At 42.0% G+C, this 21,986-nt stretch overlaps 1 long non-coding RNA gene across 1 annotated transcript; it reads left to right on the top strand.

Annotated features, from left to right (window-relative positions):
* The first annotated feature begins 5,347 nt into the window (after nt 1-5,347).
* On the top strand, nt 5,348-10,383 carry LOC118965267. The gene is made up of 2 exons (XR_005052542.1): nt 5,348-5,931; nt 9,340-10,383. It is a non-coding gene; the product is annotated as an uncharacterized LOC118965267 (long non-coding RNA).
* The last annotated feature ends 11,603 nt before the right edge of the window (nt 10,384-21,986 follow it).

Genomic DNA, 21,986 nt, shown 5'->3' with positions numbered 1-21,986 from the left:
CTGTGGCACTCCAGACAAGACCAGACAGGGTAGAGAGTGAAAGCCCTCTGGGGCTGATGGCGTGTTTCTCTGCAAACCCTCTTATCTCAGAGAAGACAAATCGAGAGGATGACAAGATGAGGATTTATGACTTAACAATTTGCTTCCTTTCACCATGACCAAGGCTCAGCTCTTGTCATTAGCTAATGCTCCCCTATATAGGGAATATGGTGCCATTTTGGACACAGTCATGTTCCTGATGTAGGCCTATATTTTTCAGCTGTTCAACCAACCTGCCTATTTTCTTCAGTAAACATGTGGCATACAGTGTCATACATTCCATAATGGCGACCCACCTCTAAACAGCATGTTGGTATAGGTCCTCTCACGGAATATCCATACAGACAGTTCTGAGAGAGGAAGCCTATCACTTTTGATTATCCGGGTTGTATTCATTAGGCACGAAACGGTAGAAAACAAACTTAGACAAGGAGGGGCAATTTGAACACTTCCAATAAGACATTTATAATTGTCCTTGCAAAACGTTTTGCTACGATGTGCCCTAATGAATACGCTCCAGTTATGTCTGAGTTTCCGTTCCGCGGCCACCTGCCTAATTCGTTCAACTCCAATGAAACGGTGTGGCGGTGGGGGAACCACATGCGAAGACATCTGCGCCACATTAGTGGCATACCATCCATTAACAACGGCTGTCACAGCGCTCTCCGCACCTGGTGGTGGAAATAGTGCACGTCGGTGTCGAGTAATAGATGCCCCACTCCCTCTGACCTCTGACCTTTAAGTGGCCATCACCATGACCACCTGGCTTTAAAAAGCAAACAGAGCTGAGCTTTAACAAGGTTTTTATTTCACTGGATGGGGAAAACGGATCTCAACTTTGTCTCCTCACCTGTCACACATGTGGGAGCCACTACAGTCAGTAAACCATTATTAACCAGTGCTTTCCCTTAACTCAGCATAGCCCATACAGATATAGCCTAGGCCTAATGCTAGGGTCTACAAAAATGCAGTAGGTATCGCACTGAAATGCTTCCCGCTAACTCGTCTCAGGGCCAAACTCCAGGGGGGTCCGCACATTCTGGTAGCAGTGAAGGATGGGGAAGATTTGCAGTAAATTCCAGAGCATGACCCTCCACTAATACCTCCCAGCAGAGACATCTGGAGACGTGGCTACTGCAGATCAGCTCTACTGTATGCTGGAGCAGCTGCTCTCAGCTACCGAGGGCGGGTGGGAAGGAAGGGGGAGGGAGGAACCAGGGAGGGACCTCCATGAGTCCTGAATAGCTGCAGCGTTTAGCGGGGCACCTGTTAAGCCCAGGTTGCATCAAGCCATCTCGTTCTGGTCAACCAATCAGGTCTCTTGCTACAGTTTGTCATTCCAGAAACAGAGAACCAGACAGTCCACTTGGACAGTGTTTCAGCTGCTGAAAGCACAAACCACCTGACACGAACTGTGTGACTAATGAGTGATTTAGACCTACGCAGTCATCAGGCTTGCATATGAACATGTGTACAATAACCACTGAACATGAAATAGATTGTCTGTTGATTCAATACAAAGGAATTCCATCTACATTCTTACAATGAGGGACAGACAACATTATCAGCCAGTTCCTGCCATACAGGTGTATCCTTCTTTTCATTCCACTTGATAGATTACAGCTTACTGTGCATAGGATGTTAGTACAGTGAGTGGAATGTAACCACTGATTCCTGGCTCTCCAATTAGCCTAGACAGCCCCTCCAGGTTCCCCCCAACGCGAGATAGAAAGAGGCTGCTTATCTGGTACTCTGCAGGGCATGCAGGTCTGGAGGTCTGCTCAGCTCTAAACACCTTCACACCCCATTGGTGACAACTAGCCAGTCCTACTGAAGAGCTAGCAGGGCTCCAGTGGCTCTAGTTCAATGCCATCTGTGTCCCAGTCACCCTAAACACACCGCTAGATTAATGAGCAATGGAGGCACCAGGGATTTATAGAGCCAGAGCCGTAATGGTAGATACATCTGCCAGTGCCACCTCAACTATGGTGTGAACAATGCCAGGGTGGAAACTGGGCACAGTGATGGGGATTGATGCTTAGATAGACATCTCAGTAGTCAGAATTCATCAACCATTGCTGTTATTTGAAAACAACTGAACTAAGTACTTAACATTTAGAAATATGCAACAATCTATGAATGAAATAGCGATATGAGTGCAGTGTTACAATACATGCATGTTGTCTTGCATGACACTGAATAGAGTAGAGATAAATACTGTAGGTAAGGGTGAAATTATATCACTGAACATATTGTATGGACACCATGCCTTTTCACCTGCAGGTGGTGCTCTAATTTAACTTTTTAGTTTTGGACAGGTGCGTTTGAGTATTTTTTTTCTCACCACAAGAGAGCGCTGTTGTCCAAACCTCAGCTAAATGCTGTACAAACGAATCTATCAAGTCAAATTGTAATCCTTATACATTCACCAGAAGGGAACGACATGCACGTGTTTGTATGCAGTTATTCATGAATTATAAATGTTATATAATCATAATACAGCACTGCAGCACATTCACTGTGAAGATGCTCATTTAATAGAAGTAGGACTACATTTGCTTTTATATTGCCCTCCCAAAAACACTGGATTATAGGGATTTTTTTAAATAATGATTTAATTATTCAGTTGCCCACATAGGATTCTAAGACACTGTATTGATGATCCAGAGTTTGGTGTTCCTGCCTAGTTAAATAATGGTTACATTTAAAAATGTAAATAAAATTAAAATACTATCCTACAGAGCCTGAAATCCTTGGATACTTGACAAAGACTAGGATCCTCTGTTCTCTTTCCCGTCTGCCTTCTAATTACTGAGGCAGCTCCATAATGATGTTCTCTCCAGCTCTTAGAGGTCATCACCTGGCCAATGACGCAAAACTAGAGAGAGGAGATGTTCTCCAGCTCTTAGAGGTCATCACCTGGCCATGAAGCAGAAGTAGAGAGAGGAGATGTTCTCTCCAGCTCTTAGAGGTCATCACCTGGCAAATGAAGCAGAACTAGAGAGAGGAGATGTTCTCTCCAGCTCATAGAGATCATCACCTGGCCAATGAAGCAGAACTAGAGAGAGGAGATGTTCTCTCCAGCTCTTAGAGGTCATCACCTGGCCATTGAAGCAGAACTAGAGAGAGGAGATGTTCTCTCCAGCTCATAGAGATCATCACCTGGCCAATGAAACAGAACAAGAGAGAGGAGATGTTCTCCAGCTCTTAGAGATCATCACCTGGCCAATGAAGCAGAACAAGAGAGAAGAGATGTTCTCCAGTAGTCTGTTTCTAATCAGGGAACCTCCTTCACCTGGTTTCAACCAGACTTCACCTGGTCTAAAGAGCAGCTCAGGAACTCCCCATGGCGTCATATGCTGACACGGTGTCTTGAAGCTGCAGTCTGAGGTAAAATGTGTGAAAAACTTCAAATCAATACTATTACTGGTGATACTCAACATTCTCTTCATACCCCTCATCATCATCACCACCAGCAGCAGCATCTTTAGGCATCAATATCTGATATAATACCAAGACAGTAATGTAAACTTGAACCTACCAATCCCTCCTCCCCCTTTATTTTCCTGAGTGTCCCTTTCTGAATCAGTCGATCATTAGCTCGCCCTCCTCCGTGCCAGGTTAAGTGACGGGTGAGGAGCTGAGAGCTGCTCCGTGCCAAAATAAGTGTTTGAGGATCTGAGAGCTGCTCCGTGGGGTAAACCTAGTTTCCAGGTGAAATCACAGGCTTGACAAATGGCTTGAAGCCTGGGGTGTCTGTATTACAGCAGGAGAGACGTTCTATTAGAATGGCGGAGGCCATCATGGACTGTGAATCACGGCCAGGTAATAGAGTTGCCAGTTTGAATGACTGAGGAGCAGGTGAATTCGATTAAGGCCCCTTTGTTTTTTGTTTTAAATCCGTCATTTTCGGGGCTTTCCTGTTCGGTTAATCTTCGGCGTCACGGGATTGGTTGTGTAATTATCATGGCGTGATATCGAACCTGATAATAATATAAATAATTTTGTGGGTGCTTCTATTTGTCCTATTTCACACCCGTGCGTAGTATAGCATGTGTGAATTAGAAATATGTGTATTTTGCATATCCCAAGTCCTGAGACACCCTCAGAGAGTGGGATGTCTGATGCTCCCTTCAGGTTCCCCCTTCTCTTCTAATCGGTAGATGGTTTTGAGTTTATTAAATTCAGTTAATTCCTGTAGTACTATTGTGCTTGCTATTATGGTACTAATAGACTACTAGTACTACTTTTAAAAAAAAACATTCTGACCAAAGGACAATCACTTTAAAACTATGATGTGATTTGAAGTCATATTCTTTTGTCTTGTTGTCTGTGTTTGCCCATTTCGATACTACTGATAAAACTGTTGCAATATTGCTACTACATTATCTTATTCTACCGAGAAAAATGAGGCATCTGATTGAATAATTCCAGGTTTATTGTCCTATTCCTACTTTTTAATCAAGTATGCTAATTATATGAAGCAGCTATCCATGACAGTGGCCTTGTGGAGGCCTCCTCTCCCTGATGAGAGCCAATGAACAGCCTTGACACTGTCTGGTGACGCTAGAAATAATAATACACTCAATGTGCTGTCACACTCTGTGACTTCCATAAAACGGAGCTCATTTAACCCTCCACTGCAAAATGTCTGATTTGAAACGTCAGTTCTACAAATCAAGGTTATAATTTAACAACCACATGATTTTTATTTATTTTACTAGGCAAGTCAGTTAAGAACATATTCTTATTTTCGTTGACAGCCTAGGAACAGTGGGTTAACTGCCTGTTCAGGGGCAGAACGACAGGTTTGTACCTTGTCAGCTCGGGGATTTGAACCTTCTGTGAATTGGGGGAAATACTGTAACAGATGGGCAGAAGTGCTCCTGTTTGGATTTTTATGGCCACACGCACGCACACACACAAACATACAGACACACACACACACCACTTAAAAGAGCCAGCAATATGAAGAACCTATTTCCTTCCTCCTCCCAAATCCACATAGCCCTTCCTCTCCTGCTGCCAATGACAGGTGTAAGATTAACTTTGTTAGGTGTCGGACTCATTCGAGCAAGCCAAATTAAATTAATGGAACAAATTTCCCACGTAATTAAGATAAAAATTCATGTCAGCTGTAACCTTGCCGTGTGCACTAATTACGCACAAATGATTTATCATCTGTTTCGCCCCGAATATTAATCTCAACCTCATTGATAACTACCAGCCCAGTGTTAAGAGATGAGACTTGATTAACAATGACAGTTTGGAGAAACCGAAAGGCTCGTGCGCCGCCAGCCAATCAGAATCCACCATTCTCAAGAGCGCAGACTTCCTCTTTCTTCATTCAATTAGCGAGCATTATAGGTGCAGGCGGGCAGAACGTAGCTTTAAGACGAGAATGTATTGCCTTCACGGGCTCTAAGTAGCATGGTTAGTATGGTTGGTAATACGCGTATGGCTGCCGGCCTGCTGCCCAGTATTCTTAATGGATGCGTCTGGGCTAATTAGAAAACTGTGGTTGGGGAACATACTGAATAGTGGTCGTGCTTGCGTGGACTGTAGTACCTAAATGTGCCAGCCAGTAGACAAAACAACAAAAGTATTTCCTCTCCTCAGCTTATATAACCGTATCTCAGGGAGTAGTCAGTGCTACTATATAACGGATAATGCCTTTAAATGGCAAGGCGTTTCAAGCTGGCAGGGCAGCAAACAGTAGAGGCAAACCCTGAGATGAGGCCTCTGAAAACCTGCTGCACACAGAAGGGGAATCACAGCTGCAACCACTGCAGTGGCTGCCTCTCAATCGAGGTGTGTGCACGTGTGTGTGCTCAAACACTGGCACCAGGGGGCACAAGGAGGCCAGAGCTCCAATGGTGACGATCCACAGAGGTTTGAACATGTTAAACAAACAGCATGGTTTTTATACATTTATGGCTTGACTGCTTTATTCATTTGGCTTCATTTGCTCACGCCTGAAATGCTGCTTTCGAGTCAAGCAGAATGTGCAGAAATCACTACCATTATTATCTCTCTCTGATGCTTTGTGGGTTGCTGTCTCAGAAACCATAGCCTATAATGGTCCCACAGAATGCATCTCAAAGGATGATGCATAGTACCTTATTGTTGTCTCTACAGGGCTTAAAAAGCTGGCATTGTGTAGTCTTTGACGTTTTGCTGTGAATATATTTCAGCCATTCATACCGTCCTATATGTTGGTATGTTGGAATGTATTCGGGTGAACATTTTGGTATTTACAATGTCCCGCACAGCAGTGTATACATTGATTATCTAAATACAGAAAGACAGCAACTTACGGAAGTACAATGAGAGGACAATTATTTTTCAAGTAAACGCTTCGACTACAGACGGTCTCATCTGTGGTTTCTGAACCAAACTCCTTGACTAGAGTGGGAAAACCATTCTCTATGTGCCTTCACGATGTCAACAGGATAGATATGGGTAAGGAGACGCTAGATCAGATTAGGTCTATGTATACATGTATCTTCCCCTGGAGACTCCTGGGAAGATACAGTCCTATTAGTCATATTTCTCTATTCATTTGGACCTGTCGTTTCTCCTCCACTGCTTCTTCCCTGGCTCAGACGCTGCCCAGCAGATGTTTAGCTGGTCTCCGCAACTTGTCACAAGTAGTTAGAACGATTTCTTCGTCTGTCCTTACTCTGTGGGAGATTGGGGGCACACGCATACATCTCCCACTTTTCATTGCATAAAGAAGGGTGGAAAATGTTATTGAACAGCAAAATACTTGAGGATGTGAGGCAACCAGAACAATTGGCCATATGATACTCGTGCCTTGTGCCTCGCTTCCAAACCGAGCAGATGTGTGTGTGTGGACAGTCACTTCAAGTAGTTCTGACATTGTTTTCTTTAAATTCATTTTGAATAAAGACTTCGTAATGCTCTATCTATTTTCTTATTATCTTCCTATTGTGAATTGATTAGTGAAAGAAGAAAAGCATACTAGCTAATGCTAATTAACTCACATTTACATCTCTGAATTTTCTGCACTATTCTATGTAAACATTATCCCATATAATCCAATTCCCAATGGCTCCTCCACCGTGCTAAACGTAATCCCTGCAGTGAGTGTTTTCCCAACAATTTGTCACTGTCTGCCCCAATTTGTCACCGGAGCTTCGGCGTCAATGGGATCTGGGCTAAGTTTTTTTTTAATCTTCGTCAGGGAATTGAACCTACATGCAGAGGTTGCAGGGTTAATAAGAAACAACTGAGGGGTCAGGGGCGGGGGGCTGGAGGGGGCTGATCATGTGGGGGCAACTACACTCATAATGGGGGGGATCAGTTTAACAAGAGGGGCCCCCGGTAGAAGATTTATACCAGGGTTGTGACACTGGGACAAATAGTGCTGATAACTGAAGGACCCTCAATATTGGGCATGCCGGCATGATGAATCGGGTGCCAGGTCGTATTCACTTATCATCCGGAGGAGGCTACCACTACTATCAACCCCTCTGACACCCTAATAGGGATCCCTCCACCCATCTTGTCTCTCTCTCTCTCTCTCTCTCTCTTCACTCTGTATTCCTACTCCCTTTCTCTCTCCTTCTTTCTACCATCTCATCCTTTCCCTTATCCCCCTTTTTCCTCCCTCTATCCTCTAGAGATAGAACCCCAGCCCCCCCAGCCTATCCGTTCACATTAACTGATAAGCGCGGTGAGCTGCTGACAGCCCTGAATTAATTTACAAGCAATGATGCCATTAAGCAGCGATAACCCCTTCATATATATGGACAGGAACAACACCTCTGAGCCTCCCGCTGAAGAGCAGGAGCCGCGGTATCACTGTAATTATATGGGAGAAGGACCCGGGGCTCTGCTTTCTTTATTGCAAATGCTGCATTATCATTTGATTGCACTTGCCTCTCAAGCTAGGTCATGATGTGTGCTGTTGTGAGGATGCGAAAGCTTTGAGCATGGATCCTCCATTACAATACAACCGTGACTATTTTTCAGCCTCGACAGAAATACTGTGTCTTGCTGTCTTCTTCCTAGGGTTCCAGGAAATAGGAATTATATGCCACTTAGCAGGCGCTCTTATCCGTCTCGAAGCAACGTACAGGACAGCGAGTGTGAACATTTTCAGTATTTGGATTGACCAAATCGGGAGGCATACGGACAGTTTTATTGAATGTCGGCCTGGCTCCACTTAATCTGAACGTCCCTAACTTGTTTACAGCAGAGCACACGGAACCCCGGAAAAACGTATGCGTGCGTGATAATTGTTGTTCCCCTCTAGTCTCTCACAACTACTCACTTAACACATATGATTTACCAAAGACTGTGGTCTAATAGATTTAAAACTAAGCTGCAAAGTAAAAAATAAAAAAATCTAGGTGGATTAAGGAAATCTCTGCAGTTTATTCCTGCATTAATTAGTCACTCCAAGAGTTTGCCATTTATACTTTAGGGGGTATTACACAGTGTGTATTGTGCATGGTTAAAGGTTTAGAATCCTTATAGAAACTCATACAAGGTACGGGCTTGTATGGGGATCAGCGGATTTGGAGTTGCTCATAGCAGACTATTTTGCTCTAATCCAATTTCCATGTCACGTGACACATTTTGAGTTGCACACTCCTACTATTTCATCCTATGACTTCATGGGTCAGGCATAAAGTACACTGTAAAACTTTTCATGACCAAGCGTAGGGGTATCCATTTGCCAAATGCATGAAATGATGCCGCCAAAGGAATGGCCACTTTTGTGTAGGCAACCTCAATTCTAAACTTTACTAGGAGCCTGAGGCTCATATGAGTTTGGATTTGCTGCGCTGTCGGGTGGGATTGTGCATTTTGAAGGGACTAGGACTAAGGGGGACTGGGGGAGTGCAGACTTGATCCACATTTTTGGAGGAAAAATGCTTTACGAGGTGTGAAATGATCAATTTCTCAAAGGCAGCATTTGGCGGGCAGCTGCAGCGAGTGAGAGTCGCACGGCGGCGATGGAAGGTCAACTGGTCGACACAGGCATCGTGTCATAATTTACCCAGACACCATAGGGCCTGGTAGACATGTAGCGACTACTGATGCTTTTCTTGATTGTCCCATTGAGCAGGCCAGTACATTACATGGACTCGTGCAAAGTAGCACTACACAGTGACTAAAATAAACTCTGTTCCATGTGATGTCGGTCTAACAGCTGGTTAGAGTATTCAGAACTCACCTTGGACAAGGTGCCATCCCATCTATCTGAAATGTTATGGCTTGTTTGCCCAGTACGTGTCTTTTTGTAACCCCTGTGCTCTCTCATTACAGGGACTGCAGTGCCAATATCATATGGCTGAACTCTTGCGAGACCAACTTGTTTTCATCCTCTTGAGTATCTGGCTCAGCTCAAGATGTGAAAATCCAAAAGCTGAAAACTCCATTAGAGCCAGAGTCATGCAGTTCGACAACGGCAGACAGCTTGGTAAATCATGAGCTGTTTGCAGTTCATCTGACGGGGGGCAACAATAGCAGCAGTGTGTTGGCCATGGGGTGTTGTAGGGAGCCCCTGGAGAGCCCCTGGCTGGTGTGGAGTGGTGCGGAGCAGGACCAAGCGCCTTGATCCACTGTGAACAGGCCTAGAAAATGTGCACCTGTCTGTCAGACATTGACTGCTGGAGCCCCATCTACTTATCATACCGCCAGTGTACAGGTGTAGGATCTTAATTTGATCAACCTATTTGTAGGAAATGTCAAACTTGTAGTGTATTTGAGGTTTCAAATGTATTCTGAAGCTTGTCATTTCCACTTTGAAATGTCAATCTTGATTTGCCCTAACAAAAAAGACGTCAACTACAACAAAAATCTGTTCATTACCATCCACGTAATAACTCTCATTTCCTGTTTCTGCAGGATTATTTTCCAGCTTGCAAACTGGCTCAAATTAAGATTCTACATCTGTAGCATCCAAAAGCACAACTGTCTCACTTGTGTCCTGCCTCTGTGTATTTGACTCATTCTCCATAGACGGCCCCTTGGCAGCTTGTTAAGATGTTGCTACAGTTCAAATGATGGTTAGTTGGGCACTCACATTCATAGGCTCTCACACTGGAAGGCTAACACACACGCTAACACACAGACATTTGATGCTTCTGTGTATTGTTTGGTGTGAACCAGTGCTCGCCTGCATGTTTTTATTCTCCTACCCTGTAATCAATTTGGCTGGGATTGGGGTCAGACTGACCGTTTGGCGCCTCGATTTCTTGCTGCAATGAATCAAGTCATATCATTTATTGGAAACGTAACCTGCAAAGAAAACGTTTACAGTGAAAAGAATCCCACTATAATAAAGATATCATATTTTAGCATAATGACGTTCGTTTCTTGTACGAAAATTAAGAAATGTGACACAAAAGTAAATATAATTATCCTAACAAATGAAATGACAGCAGAATATTGTGAGGACAACCCTGAATATTTCTAATCAACAACGTCACACAAGATGTGCTTTTAACAAGGATGTTGAGACCCTCCTCCATGATCCATAGCCCAGTCTGTGGGCAAGCCTCAGGTGCCAAACACTTGTCTGTGGAACGCCAGTAGAGCAGTGCAGCAGACAGACCTCCCACGACTAACGTCCTCCATGTTGCTCGACTCGAGCTGTCTGACGCTCCTTCCAGAGCTGTGCTGTCACTTCACCTCACCTCCAGTCTGACCCTCTCCTAGAAGTTAATGCAGTGGCCCCTAGGAGCCATGTAGGGTAACCTTGAGTGATGAAAACGCTGAACATTTCCAATAGAAAACAACAGTACGGACAGTGTTGTGATTTTTGCTTACGATTTAGCATTTTTGTCCCCGTAATTATGTCTGACTTAGTACATTTAAAATGTTATTAAGTAGTTCATATTTTCCTCTATGATGTCAATCATCCATAAGTTCAAAGGTTGATTAGCAATACAATAATACAAAATATGGGCATTATGACAATAATCGGCCCCTACTTCCCTCAACCCCCCTTCTCCCTCTCTCTTTCTTCTCCCTCTCTCCTTCTCTCTGACTGTGACATTGTCCCTTTCCCCCCAATCCCTTTTGTTGATCCGGGCCAAATTTCAGCATAGTGCTAGAGTTTGCTCTTTGACATTGGGGCTCAGTAAATTATGTAAATCCTAGATTGAGCGAGAGCCTGCGAGCAGATAAAACCTGAGCTAAGTGGATTACCTTTAATTACATTAATATTGTGTTTCTGTGTGACCTTATCGGCCCATCCCTCATCGTGTGTGGCAGACAGGCTCCAGTTCACCCAGAGATACCACCTTGGATGATACCGGTGCACACACGCACACACACACACACACACACACACACACGTATGCATGCACGCTCATGCACATGCGAGTGAGAACAGACACATTCACGCATATGCAGGCACACACACACACACACAGCACACTGATTGGCCTTTGTGACACACACACTCGGTCCTCCATGTTCAAACACAGCAAAATTAAAACATAAAGAATCGCACCAAACTGCAATAGAGTGACCACCTCTACAATGCTTATGAAAAACACTCATTCACAGTTTCTAACAATAGCGTATATTGAAAATTTGAATAATATTACTCCCCTAACTGGAAGGTGGATTAATAAATCCCCTGATCTTTTATTCAAGGTCCGGTATCATCACTTTAGTAACATGCAGCCTAAATGACTATGAATCAGCACTGAGGCTACGTCCCAAATGGTGCCCTATTCCATATGCAGTGCACTACTTCTGACCAGAGCTCTATGGGCCCTTGGTGAAAAGCAATGCAGTACATAGGGAATAGGGTGTCATTTGAGACTTAACCTAAGTGTCCTGTCCTCTGTCTGCGTGTCCTAATGCAAATTAATGCTACTGTACCTGCCTCCTTTTGGCTGCCACCACCACAAGCAATTAAGATGAATATTCTCCATTTAGGGCTGTTCTGTGTGTGGCATAATCCTCAATCTCCTGTCCCCTTTTGAAAAGCAGATCATGGGTAGAGATTCAAGGGTTGTTGTTTTGTGGAGTCATTTTCATCAGGAGTGTGAAATAGAGTAAGTAGTATGACACTGCTGCTCACTGTTTATTACTCCAGGTTATTAGTTTAATATGAATCATGTTTCACTCTTGACGTTCTGCAAAATCATGTTCAGTAGATGAGGGTCAACGCCAAGGAGAAAGTGCCTGCACCAAGACCTTTGGTGCACTTGAAAGATGAGCATCTTTCCCTTGTTTTCTTTTTCATTAAAAGCATTCTGTGTGTCCCATTTCAACCCTGGCGATGCAGCTTTATTGCACGCTACAGATTTGACTGCAAACATGATATATTTTTGTCTCGTTTGAATCAGAGTTTCTGCCATTTAGACCCAATCAGAAAAGCCATTAGCCCTCCTGCTGGTTGTGAATGGGGTTGGTTTACATTTGCATCTACTTAGAGAATTAAACTGGCACTCTGTCTGGTATCATCTCATTCACAATACATTTGTGAAGTGTTTTGGAAATACAAAATGAATGCGTTTGTGTTTCATAAGAAATGTTAATAAGAAACAATTCAATTGAAAGCAATCTTCGTTAAGTAGCTATTTAGCTGCCAACGATGATAGGCAGACTCGGGCATCATGGTCAGGCATCCTTCTCAGGCATCGTATTCAAGCGTCGTATTCAGGCATCATACTGTATTCATCTGGATAATTTACATAACCGTCTAAACATGTTGTGCTTCCACAATGAGAAAATATGCTTCTGCTATGCCATCATTACATGACGGGATACTGTAGGTGATTGGTTAGAGAGGACATTCAGCTGACAAAAGGGGAATTACAGTTACTTAAAGAGGTTTTCAATTGAGGCGTATTGTACAGTGTGTATGTGTGCTATTGTGTCTACGTGTGAGTACGTCAACATGCACAGGGCTGAGTGAGAATGGGTTAGGTGATTTCGTAAAGGGCGTGGGCCTAGAAAGAGACATGTGGGTTAAAGCGTGTACACACACATACACACACACACACACGTATACACACACACACACACACACACGCACACGTATACACACACACACACGGGCCCCCCCAGTTAGGGTGAAACAAATCCATTTTTAATAAGGCTTGTACCTAATAATCCTCTCAGCACCGGCAGCAGGTGAGGACCAACATATGGGGTGAGCTGAAGGAGGACAACTACTCCAGCAGCTGTTTGTTGTAGCTGAGTCAGTGAGCTACGGAGCAATCTCAGTGTGTTTTTGGGCTGCGGTCCAACACAGGGAGGCAGACAGGGAAGGACACACACACACACATACGCAAGCAGGAATACACACACACACGCGCGCGATCTGTCCTTGAAGCAAATGAGCGGTGAAAAGGAACTCACTCTCTCTCACTCAGGGAAAGAGAGAAATAAGAGAGAAACCAATGTCTTCCTCTGCATCAACAACACTTGTTTTTCTGTCGTTTCTCGTTCGTTGTTAATAGGCGGTACTTTTTTATTTACCAGATGGCGCTCTATGCAAATTAGGCTATGGGGTCTTACATTGAGCGTGTTTGTTTTAAAAGAAGGATGGAGTTTGCAGTAGTGTGGCATACTTCTCGCTGTGAAAATTGTACTCAGCAACCTTTAAATATACAATCGTATAGCTCTTAGAACCCATTTACCCCCTTCTATTTTTACTCTGTGTAATGTATATCTTCTGAGCAGAGTGAATGGGTTAGGCACGCAGCGAGTACATAGGTAAATGTGTTCACATAAGTAACTTCACACTCAGCATAAGTCATGCAGTGAGTGGCTCCGAAAGCATGTTTGTTCGACCCTCCATGGGATTTTCACACTCTGTGAGCTACAAAATCTCTATAACCTGACATATTGGAATAGGGAAATTGAAACAACTGAAAGCCTTGCTCTATATTCTCTCCTTTCCCTTCTGCCTCTCTTCTAAAGTGAAATCAGGGGAAGAACTCGGCCGAATCCAGTTTAATGGGGGTGACAAAATGAATCACAACTCCTCAAGGCATCCATCACTGGCTACGAGGTGACCACAGATGATCTGTGGACCACTATATATTGATTACTCATGTACTACAAGTGTCGGGTTTCATGTCGGAGGGCCGCAAAAAAGGCCGGCCAAGACTGCTGGAGCCTTAACTCTTCTTTGATAGATTTTAATGGTGAATTATTGATTTCTGTCCAGCCAAGGTCTGCCGGTACGGGCCAAAGTCATTTGTTGGATGATGCTGGACACCCAGTTTGCTAGTCACAATCAATCATTTTGGCAACTGTGGCCCGGAAAATTGAAAAAAAATGAGGACAAAAGGGAAGGAAAAATCAGAGTGAAGCACCTTGGACCCGAACACAGTTCCTGTTGGCAGTGCATGTTTTACAGAAACCACTGAAGAAATAGGCTCGCCGTTACCTGAAGGAAATGAATGGAAAATGTGAATCCCGTGTCAGTTTATTGAGTGGCGACGGCAAATCGCACCTGACGTGAAGTAGTTTGAGTGCCTGAGAGAGTGAAAATGAGCGTCTCGGTAAAAAAGAAAAAAAAAGAAAGAAGGGCGCTCTGTTTTATTTAAACATCCTTGAGGGAGAGACGGGAGCGACTGGAGGTTCAGGTAATCTGTTGTGTTACAACTCAGTGCCCGTTCTTCCCCCCATCTCGCCCCACCCTCATAGTGATAACACACAGCCTCTAATAGGAACCCATCAATCACAATAAGCTTCCAATTTCGCCTGTGTCTCCCCACTCCCAGCTACTGTTTAAAGCTCCCTAATAGCGGTGATAACATAGTTCTATGGCTCCGATAGCGCTCGCCGCTCCTCCTCAGCCACTCTGAGGGTCATAGTCATTCCCAGATTGCGCAGGCTGCAAAGTCAGCATCTCTTTTACACGTTCGGAAATGAATATGGGGGAATGTGACACGTAGGCTGTGAAGACGAGGGGAGGATGAGAGGTGGATGGTGGGTCGAGGTGTGAAGGAGGCGAGAGAAATGTTGAGTGGGAGACTTGAGAGACCAGTAGCTTGTCAGAGCACAGGATACACAGATGCACTGGGGATAATGGCTGATTTGGTTTTGATTATCTTGCTTACCTAATGATTTTTGCTCCAGCGCCCAGCTCAATTGCACTCGTAGGGGGAGAGGCATTCTATTAGGGTGTCAAGGAGGCTGGAATCGTTATCTGAGGGAGGGAGGGCCCGATGCACAACAACCTCTTCAGCGCTCACAGTTAAATGGCCTTGGTGTGGTGTGGTGTGGTGTGTGTGTGTGTGTGTGTGTGTGTGTGTGTGTGTGAGTGTGAGTGTGAGTGTGAGAGGGATTGATAGATAAATTCATAGTGGCTGGCTTTGCAGTGCCTTAATTAAAATGCCACATTAAAATAGGCTTTGGACAGAATCCGCCTCATTGACCTTTGCAGTGTATACTTTGCAGTGTGTAAACAAACACATTCGAGTTCAATTCAAAACTAGAAGACTGCACAACTAGAAACCTGCACACTGCTCTTGATAGTATCACTGCTCTTTAATAAGCTTGGCGTGACACCTAACACTTAATAAAGAGCAGTGTGCAGGTTTCTTATTTTTTTCACATCATATTCAACTGTTACCTTGCACCTGCAACAAAGATAGCTCAGATGTGCGATTGCCTTTAGAATGTTCAAACTAGTAGACTAAAACCCATAGGATGGGTGGAAGGATAATACTTACTACCACTTAAGACAACGCAAGGTCCCAGTAAAGTCTGTACATACCTACTGTGATACACAATCATTTGTGTATGCAGTGACATCCAAATCTAGATTCAGCATAATGTTGATCATATTTATATACTTTTGTCTCAATGGCCTTCTATCTATCGTATTGTTGTTAAAATGTGTATTCTGAACAGCCAGAAGGGGGCACAAAATCCCTGTACCCAATATATATAATGGTACCCGGAGGCCCACGTTGAACAGTAATCAACTCCCACTGTCAGAGGACTGCTGGCTTCCTCTGTAGACTACAGGGAAACTACTCCAATTTTTATGACCAATTATCACCTTTTAAGATGAATTTGAAACGTTGAAAAAGGGAGGAAAAAAAAACACTAAAAGTGTTAAAAATAGGTTGAGAATGTTGTATGCTTGAAATATGTATATGTAAGTGTTTAGAGACATGTCAAAAGGGTAATGCCATACATCCCATATGATTGTTATTTCCCAGTGTACTATCAACATTATAAATAATGTATGTTGCATTAAATTGTATTTCGGGATAAGGAAAATATTATTTTATGCATTTCCTTTTTAGGGACTAGTATTTCAGAATAAGTTGTGTCATTTTTATATATTGGTTGGTACTTTAATTGAGACCCTCTTAACTATCCGAATTGAAACCTAGATACTGTGTATAAAAATACCTTCCAGACAATGATGGCCTTACTGTCTAAGTTAATTGAATTGCATTTCCTATATTGGTTGTGAAAAAAATGACTCCAATCATGGATAGTACTATCTTGTAATCATGGATAGTACTATCTTGTAATCATGGATAGTAATATCTGGATAGTAATATCTTGTAATCATGGATAGTATTATCTTGTAATCATAGATAGTAATATCTTGTAATCTTGGATAGTAATATCTGGATAGTAATATCTTGTAATCATGGATAGTACTATCTTGTAATCATGGATAGTACTATATTGTAATCATGGATAGTACTATCTTGTAATCATGGATAGTACTATATTGTAATCATGGATAGTACTATCTTGTAATCATGGATAGTAATATCTGGATAGTAATATCTTGTAATCATGGATAGTACTATATTGTAATCATGGATAGTACTATCTTGTAATCATGGATAGTACTATATTGTAATCATGGATATTACTATCTTGTAATCATGGATAGTAATATCTTGTAATCATGAATAGTAGTACTATCTTGTAATCATGGATAATGTAATGTGTAAAATATCTTACTCTTGGATTTGTAGAATAAACTATTTTGGTTTGATAAAACTGCCATAAGAAGATGCTTTATTTAAAAAATGTTTTAATGGAAAATAGCATTTTATATAAAACATGTAAGCTTGTGTGCATATGCACAGCTCTTTCTCTCTCTCTCTCTCTGTGTGTGTGCATGTGTTTGCGTATGGCTTATATGTGTGTGTGTGTGTGTGTGTGTGTGTGTGTGTGTGTGTGTTAGCGTACGGCATGTGTGTGCGTCTATACCTGCTTGCTTGCGTGTGTGGTTGCGCAAACTAACATGTACGTGTGTGTTTTCTTGCATGTGCTCCTGTTTGTGTAGTAAACAATTTAGCCTGTGAATAAGAATCAGTGTGCAGGTTAAGTAGCTCAGAGGCCTGGATAAAGGCTTTACTTCCTCGATGGTTTTGTCACCTTTTGTGCTCAGGGCATTGGCGGGCTGAACCTGTCAATCAAGACTTTGAACAGGAGTCAAAACACCATGTTGTCCCAGCAACAGGACAATAACAAAGTATTACCCAGGGCTTAACCCTTTAAGGGCGTCTGGGACATATTAGTGCAACAGAAACCCTGCGATTGTTCCCGGTAAATTCACCATGCAACATACAATGTGCTACAAAACTGCTCAGAGACTGGTGCAAAGATGAGAAGACAGGAACAATATCCTGGATGTGGATGTTGTCTCCGTCAGATCTCATTTCCAGCTTAAAATATACATGTTATCTTCTGAGTGGGTGCAGTGTTTAGGACCTTATGAACATTCACTAAACTTACAAGGCAGAGGTTTTGCTTTTTTGAGGAAATTAACACACATTTTGTAGATTTTGACCAGTAAAGACATGCCTATTTCTGTGTTTTTATCAGTCGGTCTTTCATTCTAATAAGCCGTCTGACTGAACACACTCTCTTTAGGCGTTATTGATTGTGCCGCTTGGAGGGTAGATAACGTTTGTGGTATTTTAGGGCTGTGTTAGGTTCCTCAAACAGACCGGGGACTGAAAAGAGGAAAACAGAGGACGGATAGCGCAGATTGAAAAATAAAAAGTTCCTCCAGTTAGCCCGAGCACAGGCACATCCAAGTGAAGACTTCGTTTGGGAGGAACAATGGTTGCGGTCACACGCGAGGGGTCTGAGTGTTGTTGCATGTTTGCTCCCCTGAATCCCTGCAGACAGTGAAATCACTGGCTTATTAAACCAGCAGATGCTACAGCTCTCGAAGAGAGAACAGTATTATTCAGACTGTGCTGAATCCCAGCTAGGTGGCGTGTAACGGAACAAAGACAAAGAAGATTGAGGAGGAAGATACACGGAAGAGGATATCATCATTATCGTCCGCAAATAAAGAATCCTGTTTCACTTGGATTTGTTGCAAATCTTGCATATTAAAACAGTTGATTCAATTGTATTTCCTGCAACGCAATTTGACCGTGTGAATGTATACTACTCCCTAGGTGACATGGACACGTACAGTTGCAGCATTGCTCTTCAATACAGGAGATATCCCATGACCGAAGATATCCACAATTCTAATTCATGGATGAGCAATGAAATCGAACTGACTGAGGACATCAATGTATTCTGCTTGTGATGGAGAAATATCTTTTTGGGAGCATATGGGAATGTCATTACTAAGTGATTTGCAGTGTTGACATTCTCATAACCTCTATGATGCTCCAGACATTGCGGTCTAGGACCAACCCTCTCAGAGGCACTTCAAAACCCCAAACCAAGACCTTGGAGGATAATGTGAACCATAGAGGGAAATATACAATGGGGAGAACAAGTATTTGATACACTACCAATTTTGCAGGTTTTCCTACTTACAAAGCATGTAGAGGTCTGTGTAGAGGTACACTTCAACTGTGAGAGACGGAATCTAAAACAAAAATCCAGAAAATCAGATTGTAGCATTTTTAAGTAATTCATTTGCATTTTATTGCATGACATAAGTATTTGATACATCAGAAAATCAGAACTTAATATTTGGTACAGAAACCTTTGTACAATTACAGAGATCATATGTTTCCTGTAGTTCTTGACCAGGTTTGCACACACTGCAGCAGGGATTTTGGCCCACTCCTCAATACAGACCTTCTCCAGATCCTTCAGGTTTCGGAGCTGTCGCTGGGCAATACGGACTTTCAGCTCCCTGCAAAGATTTTATATTGGGTTCAGGTCTGGAGACTGGCTAGGCCACTCCAGGACCTTGAGATGCTTCTTATGGAGCCACTCCTTAGTTGCCCTGGCTGTGTGTTTCAGGTCGTTGTCATGCTGGAAGACCCAGCCACAACCCATCTTCAATGCTCTTACTGAGGAAAGGAGGTTGTTGGCCAAGATCTCGCGATACATGGCCCCATCCATCCTCCCCTCAATACGGTGCAGTCGTCCTGTCCCCTTTGCAGAAAAGCATCCCCAAAGAATGATGTTTCCACCTCCGTGCTTCACGGTTGGGATGGTGTTCTTGGGGTTGTACTCATCCATCTTCTTCCTCCAAACACAAGTGGAGTTTAGACCAAAAAGCTCTATTTTTGTCTCATCAGACCACATTACCTTCTCCCATTCCTCCTCTGGATCATCCAGATGTTCATTGGCAAACTTCAGACGGGCCTGGACATGCGCTGGCTTGAGCAGGGGGACCTTGCGTGCGCTGCAGGATTTTAATCCATGACGGCGTAGTGTGTTACTAATGTATATATATCTATATATCTATATATATATGTATATATATCTATATATCTATATATATATATATATATGTATATACATATATATATATATGTATATACACATATATATATATATATATATATATATATATATATATATATATATATATATATATATATATATACATATATATATATACATATATATGTATATACACATATATATATATATATATATATATATGTGTATATACATATATATATATGTATATACACATATATATATATATATATATATATATATATACACATATATATATATGTATATACACATATATATATATATATATATGTGTATATACACATATATATATATATATATATGTGTATATACACATATATATATATATATATACATATATATATATGTATATACACATATATATATATATATATATATATATATATATATATATATATATATATATATATATATATATATATATATATATATATATACATACATATATATATATATATATATACATATATACATATATATATACATATATATATACATATATATATACATATACATATACATATACATATACATATACATATACATATACATATATATATACATATATATATACATATACATATACATATACATATACATATATATATATATATATATATATATATATATACATAGAGAGAGAGAGAAAGAGCAAGAGAGAGGGAGATAACAAGAGCGAGAGAAAGAGCAAGAGAGAGGAAAATAACAAGAGCGAGAGAGAGAGAGAGCAAGAGAGAGGGAGATAACAAGAGCGAGAGAGAGAGAGAGCAAGAGAGAGGGATAAAGTGAGAGAGAGAGAGAGCAAGAGAGAGGGAGATAACAAGAGAGTGAGAAACAGAGAGATACGGAGCAAGCGAGCTTAGCTCCACACCATTCAACATCTTTCTCCCTTTCCTCTCCGCGTCAGTAGTACGTCCTAAAAGAGCGAGAGAGTACACTCCACACCATCACTGAAAATCTCTTATTTTAAACCTTTCTGGAAGTAAACCCCATGTATATAGATTAATGTCAATGCATTATTGATTATTGTTAGCCTTGTCAGCTATTGTGTGATCCAGCGGAGGCTCCTCAGAGGAGGAAGGGGAGGACCATCCTCCTCAGTGAATCTCATAATAATGGAATAGTGAAACATTGAATAAAATACTATGCCAAATATATTCATGTCACCAAATAATTATGAAAAAACTCTGTTTTGCAATGAAGGTTTAAAGTAGCCTCAACAGCACTCTGTAGGGTAGCACCATGGTGTAGCCGGAGGAGAGCTAGCTTCCGTGCTCCTCTGGGTACATTGACTGCAATACAAACCTAGGAGGTTCATGGTTCTCACCCCCTTCCATAGACTTACACAGTAATTATGACAACATCCGGAGGACATCCTCCAACCTATCAGAGCTCTTGCAGCATGAACTGACATGTTGTGCACCCAATCAAAGAATCAGAGAATTAATCTAGTACTGAAAGCATAAGCTACAGCTAGCCTGTACATGCAGTGCATAACGAGTTGACTCAGAGTGAGAAAGACAACAGTTTTGAACAAATTAATTTCTTCCAAAAAAAAGTAGAAGCATGAGAGAGAGAGAGAGAGAGAGAGAGAAAGAGAGAGAGAGTTATATTTCATGATTTTTTTCTTTCACTTTCACTTATCTAGCAAATGGGGCTAGCTAGTTTAGCCTACTCAAACAGCTGGCTCAAAAAGAGGGATGATATGTTAGCTAGCTGGCTATGACTATCCAACACCGGAACTCTTCCAAGTCAAGGTAAGCCTTTGGTTTTACAAATGTAATGCCACAGGGGCCCGCCAGTGTAACTGCTAAACTGCTTACTGGCTGCTTACTGCTTACTGGCTAACTGGCTTACACTGTACGGCATGATTGTAGCGGGTATACTAATACGTTAGTTCTATTAGCTATGCTGACTATGACGTTACTTTAGCTAATATGGTGACAAGGATGTAGGCTGTGTGTAGCAGTTATGATACGAAGGTTTGACTAGGAAAAGTTTTTTTGCATGGTCACACACAGCTGATGTGTTGTGCATTGAAGTCCACAAGCGAAGGGAAAAGGTGAAAGGAGGAGAGCGCGTAGATGCGAAAAGGATTACAACAAGCTGTTTATATGTGGCTATGAATGTGAAATGTTATCAGGGGTGTATTCATACCGCCGATTCTGTTACAACTTTTCTTGAAAGGAAGCAAACGGAACGAAACGGGGTTAAACATACCTGAATTTGTCCAATAGAAACACTTG

Source organism: Oncorhynchus mykiss, chromosome 7 (genome assembly GCF_013265735.2).
Source record: "Oncorhynchus mykiss isolate Arlee chromosome 7, USDA_OmykA_1.1, whole genome shotgun sequence".
In the NCBI taxonomy this organism is placed as follows: domain Eukaryota; kingdom Metazoa; phylum Chordata; class Actinopteri; order Salmoniformes; family Salmonidae; genus Oncorhynchus; species Oncorhynchus mykiss.
The sequence above is the reverse complement of the archived record's forward strand: the minus strand, read 5'-3'. Positions and strand labels throughout refer to the sequence as shown.